General features: G+C 30.0%; 1 protein-coding gene across 7 annotated transcripts in view; it reads right to left on the reverse strand.

Annotated features, from left to right (window-relative positions):
• Positions 1 to 11197, reverse strand: part of LOC102677757 (RNA-binding protein Musashi homolog Rbp6-like) — a 159305-nt gene that overhangs the window by 54882 nt on the left and 93226 nt on the right. The window contains exon 1 of one of the 7 annotated variants that reach the window (XM_031511751.1): positions 7386 to 7582. The exons of the other annotated variants lie outside the window; for them this stretch is intronic. The gene's annotated coding sequence lies outside the window, so the exon portion shown is untranslated. Of the gene's footprint in view, positions 1 to 7385; positions 7583 to 11197 lie in introns of those variants that run through there. 7 annotated transcript variants of the gene reach the window in all.

Below are 11197 nucleotides of genomic sequence, written 5' to 3' on the forward strand. Positions count from 1 at the left end.
AAAATAAAATTGACCTTTATGTAATTTCTTTATTCTTTATCTATGTAAAAAAATTATTAATACTGTACATTAACACATATCTTGAAATATTTATTTTTCGAATTTTATTCTTTACTTTTCTGAAAAAAAAAAAATTTCGTCACAATCGAATTAACGGATAAGAATGATTATAAAAAATATATTTTTAGGTAAAACATTTTGTTACGTCGAATAATATTTGTGCAGGTGCATTATTGCGCTACTGTTATCTTAAGCATTCCATATTTGGTCTCAACACGATGGATTCTTTCTAAAAAAAAAAAATGAATGAATAAGAGATTTATTATTTTATGATTATGTTTTTTACTTAGCATTCATTTATTTTTTTGGCATCATTATTAGCATCACCTTTACCATTTAAAAAACGTTCAATGAAATATTTGTGCATAAATTACACAGTTTTCTCACGTTTCATTAACAAATGTGATGTAATTACTACTTTTACGTAAAATTTCACATCATAACGATATTTTAATTCGAAAATTTTTTAACAAAATACAGAAATAAAATTATAATAAAATTGTATAATAATTAAAATATAATAATTGAATAATAATAATAATATAATAAAATATAATAATAATAATTGAAAATTTGATCTCTATATCCCTATAATACATATTCATTCAATGCTATATAATAGTAATTGAAACTCAAACCTTAACCAAACATATAAAAACACATTATACAATTACCAAAGGTCAAAGAAAAAAATTCATAAGACTCGTTTTTAATTATAGAGATAATTTTTACAAATTGACAAAAAAAAAGTCTTACAGACAATTTATTACTAATTTATAAGAAAATGAAAATATAAGAATAGAAAGATTCGTCTCAATAATATTATCATTGATTAACAAAGATCAGAGATCATTATTTACAGAGACGCAACAAAAGATCGATAAAAATTGTTGAAAATCGATTGTTGCAAAGGGAGGAGAAAGAGGCAGCTCTTCGTCATGGGGACGGATTAATTCAGCCTCCTCCCCTCCCTCCCCCTTTCATCACGAATTCAAACGATGGTACCGCCATCATTTGATCTCGCTCTTTATCCCCTATCGCATTCACCTCTATCGCGAACAAAAGCAGAGCCAGGTGAAGTATAAAGAACGCGTAAGGCGAAACGAGTGGAACCATCCTCCTCCTCCTCCTCCTCCTCCTCCTTCTCTAAATCTTTGAGAGCTCAAAGAATTGCTCTGCAATGACGTTTCCCTCTTTTTTTTTTTTTCGAAACTTTTTTTTTCGTTCCTTAGCTCGAAAAACTCGAAAACAGAATTAGAATTGTCGCGAGAGCAAAATTGTTGAGCCGGGGATTGAGAGAAGTTTTCAAATTTTCCGCCTCCTTCGCCGTCGAATGGGATCGACGCAACGTTGCCGAGAATGTAGGTTTCAAGGGAATAGGAATGAGACTGGAATTAATTAAGTCTCGCTGCGACTGTGACGCGCGCTTGTAATTATAATTACCTCGCGTACGATCATTGGAAGATCGTAGATCGTGATCCAAGGGCGTGGAGATGGAATATATATTCGAGGCTTTTCACAAGGAATTCGATCCTCGAATACTCGCCACCTTTCGAGTTGATAATCAAAGAGTTTCATTGTTTGTCAAGAGAACACAAGTTTTCGTTGAGAAAATCTATCTCGTTTCAAGTAAAATAATAATCATTCAACCCGAACGATGATTATTTCGAGGTGAGGAGGCTCGAGAGAAGAGAGGACTCGGTTTAATATTGAAAACGGCGACGGCGACGAAGTTCCTCCCGGCCGAGAGTCTGGGGAATCGAGAGGAGTTTGCAGAGGGGGAGGGACGATGGCACGGAGTAAGCAGCTTATTGCAAGCGGCGTAGTACGGGATTTTCAGCAACGTCGCTGTTTGACGTTAACTTCCATCCAATAGCTGGTGCATCTCGACCGAAAAAGTCTTGGATCGAGTCTTGGTGGACGAAGGGGGAGGGGTGGTATCCGTGAAACCCTCTTTCTTTTCGAACATTCGGGGGAGCAAGTTTAGCAGGGAACGCCTCGTTTCCGACACTTTATTGCCATTTTCGTGGCGCAAATGTGCGTTCAGAAATGTTTGGACGACAACGTAGTTTCTTCTTCTTTGTCTTCTTTGTGCTCTTGTTTCGCCTCGTATCCACGCAACGAGATTATTTATTCTTCCTTATTATTTGATATGATTCGCAAGCGCGTGTTAATGTCGTGATGACAGTCAACGTGCAACCTTGTACCACTATAAAAAAAAAAATCTATCCTATTGTTTTCAGATATGGAAGCTGCGCAAATTGAAACCCGCCATACAATTGGATAATCGTTATCGGTTGATGAGGAAAGAGCCAATGCTGGATGCTGATGGAAAGGAGACTGATGACATAGGACCTGACGACACTGCTCCCCCTACTCCAGCAGAGGGATATGCTATAATGCAGGAAAAGGGATGGGATTATTTTTCACCTGAGAAGTTCCTGAATATCTAATATTTGAAATTTTCAGTATGAAATTAAGTTATTAAATTATTTGTGAATTATCTTGCATTGGATATAATAATAAACGATGTTTCTTTTTAAGGTTTTCTTTTCTTTTTTTTTTTCAAAGTCTATCTATAGTTGTTCTATAGTGGTAAGAGAGAGAGAGAGAAAAAATATAGGCCAGCTTTTTTGATGAAAAAAAAGTGTATTAATCTACGCATTGTAGTCACGTGAAAGACGCGCCATAGTTACTGTTACGCGCCAGGTGTAATAGTTTGCAGAAAGCGAACAACAACCCTCTTTTGATGTCCGATAGTGTCTACCTACCGTAAGCTTGGCAGCTGCTGCACGTTCCACCACGATATATATAATAAACCTATACACCATGAAACGATGATTCAATGAAAATTCTCAACATTTCCTAACCGTTCTCTTCGTACACGTACGAAATAATATCATTTTGATCGCTCGTTTTTCGCGTTTCTCGTTTACCAAGTTATCCAGAGTTTTGCTACATTTTGTTCCGTTTGGTAGGAAATTTGATTTCCATCGCTTAAATCTTCTCTTATCATTCATTTGCATATCTTGTATCACATCGAGTGTCTTTCATCCGCAATAAAATATTAATTTTATCCTTAATATCCAACGTTCTCGAAGTAATTTGATTTTTACGCTCAATTCAACATTTCTCAATGATATTACATAAAAATAAAATTCTACCGATAAAACTGAAGTAAAATAACATCTGTTCATGTAAAACACGCGAAACTATATTTAGATACATTTTGAAATAATCGATTTTAATGACACACGTTTCTCGAATTAATCGAAATAAAAATTGAAATTTTGCGTGCAATAATTAAATTAAAATTCTGAAAAATTTTATTCGCACAATTTTCAAATCCAATAATTGAATACTCGAGGAACTGCAGATTGATTTTCAGATTCGTTATTAATTTACAATAGAACCGTAGACGTATTGTAATCATTGCAGGGTTAAATATCCGCTCTCCGATAATGGATAACAAATGCGCCTTATCATTTCGATTAATTTCCAAACGAGCGCTCTTGCGCGGTTTTCGATTGACCGTGACTAACAATAAGATATATCAGCGGAGACCGAAATCAAGTTCTGTCTCACGCGAAAATTACGTAACACGTCGTGAAATACGTCGAAACGAACATTGACCGGAATCGCTGGCTCGTCTATTCTCGATATTGATGTCCTATAGACAGGCTAAATCGCCTGGACACACCGCGAGAACGTTCGTAATAACCAGATAATTTCGCAACTATAATACGATCCAGGCCTCGATCTATGATCTCCCGTTCACCGGGATAACGTGCTACTTTGAATTAGTTTTGGATAATTTCCAGCACTTTGTAACTAGCATACTAACAAACGATCGTGTATTTTACAAGAGTAAAATACTCGTCGTCGCGTGCAATTTGGATAAACTCCAAGGCATTGCGCGATTTCGACCGACACGATTTTATTCCAAATAAGAATGTAATTATATTTCGATAAGTTTGTGATTAGTACACAATTCCGATAATAGCATTCTTCTATTGTATATAAATCAGGAAAATGATAAATTTATGATCGGATGACGGAATGTTCATGTCAAAATTAAGATTCGTATTTTACATTATGCATGTATGTATAAATGAAATATAAATTTCAGTAATTTAATTCCGTAAAATTTAAAGTAGGATAAATTAAACTCTCTGGATAAAAATAAATATTTCGTAATATATACTATCTCGTTTTTTTTGTAAATTATTTTTTAATTTTTAAATAATTTTTTTTTTAATTTTAATATCGAAAGACAATTAACAAGATTATTTATTATTATAAAATTTTAAATATTTTTAGTTTATAACGATAGATTTTAGAAAAAAACTGTTGTGACACTTAAATTTTCGAAAAATAGAATTCTAAGAATTAATTAATTAAATATCAATTAAACATTATTACGTTATAAAACTAGGAAAACAAAATATAATAAATTTTATCAAATAACATACCGAAAATAGCTTACAAAAAAAATAGTATAACTTAATCTAATATTATAGCCCAAGAAAATTTTTCTTTGTGAATCAACTGATTCTCGGATTTCGAAACTACTGATTCAACAACTATCATGGTTTATTTCTGAAATAACTAGTATAACGCGGCTAGACGGAGGTATATCCGACCAGGTGATAGCCCACGCAAAGCAATCGAGAGAGGGTCCCTTAATGCAGTGGAAGGTAGGTAGGTTAGCGACAGCTGTTACTCGTCTCGGCACGAGGCCATACATCAGAGCTATACATTAGACATCGTGTTCAGGTCGTTCAACGCGGTTCACCAGTGGACCCTTCCACGAGGTCGCAGCTTAGCCGGTCGAACCTGGACCAGGATTGCGCTACCTCCGACAACCTCGTCGGGAGCAGCATGTGCCTGGACAAAGAGCTCATTCAGCCACGGACAATGGCCCTGGCTGGAGAGACCGCTGCAACAAGCCTATCTATGTCGATGTCTTCTCTCGCACATGGCCAGCAATCGTGTTTTCACAAAACCATTTTTCCAACGAATCAAATATAAAGAGCAATTAATCCTCGATTATTTCGAATCGTAATTAATTAAAGAAAATGTACAAGAGATAATATCTTAAACTGTAAAAAACTGTGGGCAATATTAAGTTTAAATCAACCTCTTTTATTTCTAACATTGAAACATTAAACGATCGAGATATGAGAGTTGCCAACGTTTCGAACTCGGGTCTAGTCGGGAAAAATCGGACGAGATCGGGCAGGCTCGGGAAAGTATATAATACATCGAGATGCCGAAAGTATTACCTATAAGTCTTATTGGGATCTCGATAATATCCGATTTCGTACGAATGTATCGAAATCCCGAATTTAGGGATTTCTGAATGTATCATATACTAAATAATATCTATATCAACTACTTAGATAAGTAATAAGATTATATATATTCCATATATTTATATGGAAATTTAGTAAATTTGATTTTGTTATTAATATTAGAAAATAATCGTATCACTTTTTGTTTAAATATGAATATATGTCGTTTACTTGTTTCAATTTTGAAAAAAATGTATTTGTACTATTTTTCTATTAACTTTTTAATTAACACCGACAACTATCTTGCAGTGAATTTATTACGCTTGAACGATGATGCGTATCGAGCAACGAAGATTATGTATTTTATAACTATGATTTCTCGATGAAAACTATATTAAATGGTTAGAAGAAATTTATATTAATTTCATTCTTTTCTCGAATTTCATTCTCAAGTAATGAAGCGATCGAATAAACTTGAAAAATTTTCAATTGTTTCGCTGGTGAATTTAGAGGTTAGGAATATATCTTTATATTCCAGATTTAAAATATTCCAGAATTAAAAATATTTGCTATAAATACATAATAATTTTTTTTTATTTATTCTATATCAAATCTAATTTTTTCATTTAAAATTATTTTTACAGAAAATAACAATTATACTTGTAAATTATTAAACAAAAATATATAGAATCAATAAAAATAACAGTTCTTAAATGATTTGTGACATTTTGATAAATTTGCCTATTAAATTTAAATGTTGATTAAATATTACTATAAAAACAATATCAAAAATTAATTTTATCTCTATATTTTGCGTATCTAATCCTATTCCTAATCAACATTTATCCTCATTTGTTTTTCAACTTTTTTCATATTTCTAAATTTAAACTTTTGTAATGATTGAAAATATAGCTAATCTAAGCGATTACCAAAGCAAAAAATTATACGTAATTTCTGAATTGTGACCAACTTCGTCAAAATAACGACAACAACAGCGGAGATGACGAATTGAAAACCGACAAACTGAAAAACGAAATCGAGAAAAACGGTCAGGGATTACGGAGAAAAGGAGAAAGAAAGAGAGAAAGAAAAAAAGAAAGAAAAAGAAAAAAAAGGAACGTTCGCGTTCCCTTTTTCCGTCCATTTCGAAAGGCCTTTTAGCGGACAATTTGCGGGCTGGCTCGGTTCTGTTATGCGGTAAATGACGGTGCGCGAAAGCGAGCGCGAAAAGGAAAGCGAAAGAAGTTGCTCGTCGAAGCGAGAAAGTGAATCAACATATGTAGCTACCCGCGACCGAACATGTCTCCTTGTTTATATTCTTTCTTTCTCTCTTTATTTTCCTCTCGAGGCAAACTGTACCAGGCTCGATTGCAATTGCAACACTGCTTACGCGTTTCAACGGTTCCTGCCTAAGTTGGCAACAATGTTATTGTGAATTTCAAAAAATAACGATTATGGCAGAATATGTTGATACAACATAAAAAATAAATAAAAAAATCAATAAATCGAAATATATCAAGATAATTAATACCATTATTTTGAAGATTATATTATTAAAGATTATATATTAACTGTTTTCCAATGCTACGTAAATATATTATAAAAATTGTTATTAAAATGTTACTATACATAAAAAACATTTATTAATATTCATAAATTATGATGTATCGCTAAAACTAACAGTTCTAAAATGTATGGCTAATTCAAAAAAAATTTTTAATTTGTTAAATAACTATAGTTGTCTATAGTTATAAAAGTGCAAATATTCACAAAATTTCATAAACTGAATTTGCACGTGTCACAAACACTATTTTCGTAAAAATCTCGTATAAATATTTCTATTAAAAATAGATTGCGTAAAATGAGCTTAATTAATCTCATTAGAAACAAAGATAACTTTGATATTCTATTTCTAAACAAATTAATACATGTTGAAATACGCTTTAATCGTTGCGTGTTTATCATCACGCGAAGAAACATAACAAACGTGTTGAGCTTACTATAGAAACGTAAATAGTGATACAATGTTACGGTTGGAAGAAGATCGGTGATTTCGGTTAACGTGTTATTTATCGTTATCGAATATCATTCAAATGCAAACAATGGAAAGACTGTCAATGTAACATATAGTTACGCGTTTCTCGGTCATAATTGGCGATCATTCTACATTCACCTCGCTACTGCTCGAAGAAAACTTTCGCTGAAGTATATACGTAATAAAATTCTTGCTCCTCTCTCTCTCTTGCTGTTCTTCTCGGCATGAGAAGGGAGCACTCGAAAAGAGTTTATATCACGGATCTGGTATACCTATACTATCTTTGTACATCTGGTAAAAGAGAGGTACACTACTTAAAAAGGGCGTGGTGTGCTTTCTCGTGTTCCACCAGGATAAATCTATGTATAGTAGAAAAGATATTGTGAAATCGGTCAAGAGTTAAAGTTTATATATTCTAAAAGCGAACAAGTAAATTGACCATAATATGGAAAGTAAGGAATTTGAATTTTGTTCAATAACTGTATATTTGTACGATGTATATGTATTCATCTTACCATGTAGAATTAATTTTAACTTTATAGTATGTATTTAACTCATTAAGAATCAATATTAACGGAATATTTCATTTGTAATTTTTCTTCAATCAATATGCATAAATTCATCAACCATATTGTTTAATATTGTTTAATATTAATCCTAAGAATATGCTTAATATTTTTTTCCATTCTTTGCGTGTTTCTTCTTCCAATTAATATTAATAAACATTACTAAATTCTAAAAATTTGAATTATTTATAATATTATGTAAAACAAATTTCATTACATACAGAAATATTCTTGCTTGTATTTATTTTGTATAATAAATTTTTCATATAATATGATGACGTAATGTAATGTTTTTATTTATGCAAAATATTTTGAAAAATTGCATAGTATATACTTTTTATAACAAGATAAAAGAAGTTCCATAGCAATCTAGAAACATTTTATAACAAAATTATATAAATTGAACATCTTATTACAATAAAATTACTGTTCAATAAATTTTATTATTTAAAAAAACAGACACGTTCTCAATTTCAATTTTAAAAATCAAATTAAATCAAAATCAATATTTTATCTATATCTACATATATAAATATATATATCTATATATATATATATATAAATAGTTTCGTAACATTAGTAAATAATTTTCATATTGGATTCTGCTTTTGATATAATCAAACTTAAGCATAACAGAAACACTTCTTGTTTTTTGACAGTCTGTTTACATTCACACATACATTGATCTCTTTGTTTCTGTATCATATTTCATTTAAATACACAAATTCCATCAAAGTCTTGCATAGCTATAGGAAATGTCTTTAAAAATTTTATTTCAGTATTGATCTGGCTGGTCAACGTATCGTGTTGAGCTTAAGTATTCCAAGACTGAAGTTATTATAAGCTTGGTCATTCCTTCGGATCCATGGAATGCGAAAGTAAAATATAAAACAACCCTTGGACGATCGAAATTACAATGATAGCGACCTCAATAGGTATTGCATATATAGTATCTTGTCTGCTAAATCAATTGACGACCCTATTTATAATCTTAAATCTGGATTCTACGTTTTATTTTATTCTTATCATAATATATTTCTTTTTTACGATATATACAGAATGTTAAAGTGTTAAAATAAGGTCATTTTATTCTATTTTTACTTAAATTTCATGCAATTTTTAATCGCTTATAATTTAATAAATAAATCTTAACCAACATTTTTGTATATCAACTTTTGTTTTAATCTTTAGAAAGATGTTCCACGAATATATTTTTTACATGTAAACCCATTTAATAGAAATATGTCAATAATTTATATAATTTAAAATATGTATAATAAAAAGTTTCAAAAGTAATTGTTATAGAATAATGTAGAATATTGTGCATGTAAAAGCACATTTTATAATTTATTAATTTTATTACATTAAGTGTACAGACATATAGTTTTGTTCAAATATATTTTTACGAGCATCATTGTTCACAGAAAATGATGCAAGAGACACACGTATTATATCATTATTATATTGCACAATCTTTAAATAAAAAAATATGTATCTTTCGAATAGAAAATTAATAATTACGTTTAATCCTTTCAAAGAATATAAATTATTATTTATAAATTATTTATACAATACTTCTTTCATTAAGCATAATATAAATATGGTAATTTACAATTTTTCAAAAGAATTTGGTGAAAATGGTGGTCAATGTGTAAAATATTTCGTGAAAAAAAAAAGAAAAATAATAAAACCGTGAAAAAGAAAGTGTAATGAAATCAAATCAACGAATCAATGTTTCGACTTCTAATTTTGTGGATTCCGCTCGATAGCATTATATGATAATGCTGATATTATTCTACATAGAGTGAAATTACTTATTTTCTTCGAAACTACTTGATTATTCAAGTTTTATCGCGAAATGAAACGCTCATCAACTTCAACGAAGCATTTTAACTTATTATTATCACGCTTCTTTTATCATCTTCATCATATATTTTTATTTTAACTTCTATAATTTTATCGAATCTGATTTGATCTCAACTTCAAAACATTAATTTTTATGACAAGATATAAATAACGTTATTTAATGTTTAATACAATTTATTTAAACGTTTACGATAATTAACGATATTTCATTTTAAATATACACCTTTCATTACCGAACAATCAGATAAAAAGATAATTAATTACCTGCACACATAAACTTATTATTGTCATGAGAATCGAATTAAATTTCATACGAATCGGTGACCGTAACTATCGAAATTCTCATCAAAATCTCTACTTCCATAGCTGCACACCGTGTTATCTTATGTCAATACTCTCCACTTGAGATAAAATAATAATATTGTCCTATTCCAATCAAAAGATTTCCCGAATCGAGTTGAATCGTTGTTGTACACACATTTATTATCGATTTATATTTCAAATTTAAATAGAAGATTGTATTAAACATAAGTAAGTAATGAGTTGGATGACAATGAAAATTAATTAAAAGTAGAGGTTAAAATGACCGTTAGAAATAATATAAAATACATAGTCACGAAATTTTAGCTTTAGAAATAAATTCTTATTTTAGAGAAATTTATCTAATTCGAAAAATCTTAATTTTGATGAAAATTTATAGAACATAATGAATTCTATATGAAGCAATTTTTTTTAAAACAGAAAATCTTTTTGAATAGATAAAATTAATCCACAAAGATATCAAATTATCTTCGTCAAATGTCAATCAACACAATTGATATTTTTTGACAGATTGGTCACAATATCTCAGATTGGTGAAAATGAATTAATTTGATATTTGTTATTATAAATAAAATGATTTGTTATGAATAATCCTCAATTGTTTGAACAACTAAATTTACTAAATATTAGAATCCAATGTTAGATTCCTAAATATGTTGAGAAGCAATAAAATTTCTAGAAATGCATTTCGTCAGAGAAAAGACTTGATATCTGTCAAATCTTACACAAAAAAAACGAACTGATTTGAATTCGCTCGATCTATAATCGATCGATAAAATCGACTTCACTGACGGGACCATGCATATGATTTCTAACAATATTTGAAAAAATCAGATCAATTCAATTGATATCAAACATATACCGAATCGTTCGATTCGGCGCAATTATTATCATGATTTTTAAAATTTTATATTTCTTTTATATTTTAAATACAATTTTTATTGGAAATATTTTATTTTACAATATTAAAATTCGAAAATTTAATATTATACAAACTTTTGCTTTATCTCATATGACGTTATATTAATATTAAAAAAAAAAAAAAAAAAAAAAAA

Source organism: Apis dorsata, unplaced genomic scaffold, assembly GCF_000469605.1.
Source record: "Apis dorsata unplaced genomic scaffold, Apis dorsata 1.3 scaffold_347, whole genome shotgun sequence".
Lineage (NCBI taxonomy): Eukaryota > Metazoa > Arthropoda > Insecta > Hymenoptera > Apidae > Apis > Apis dorsata.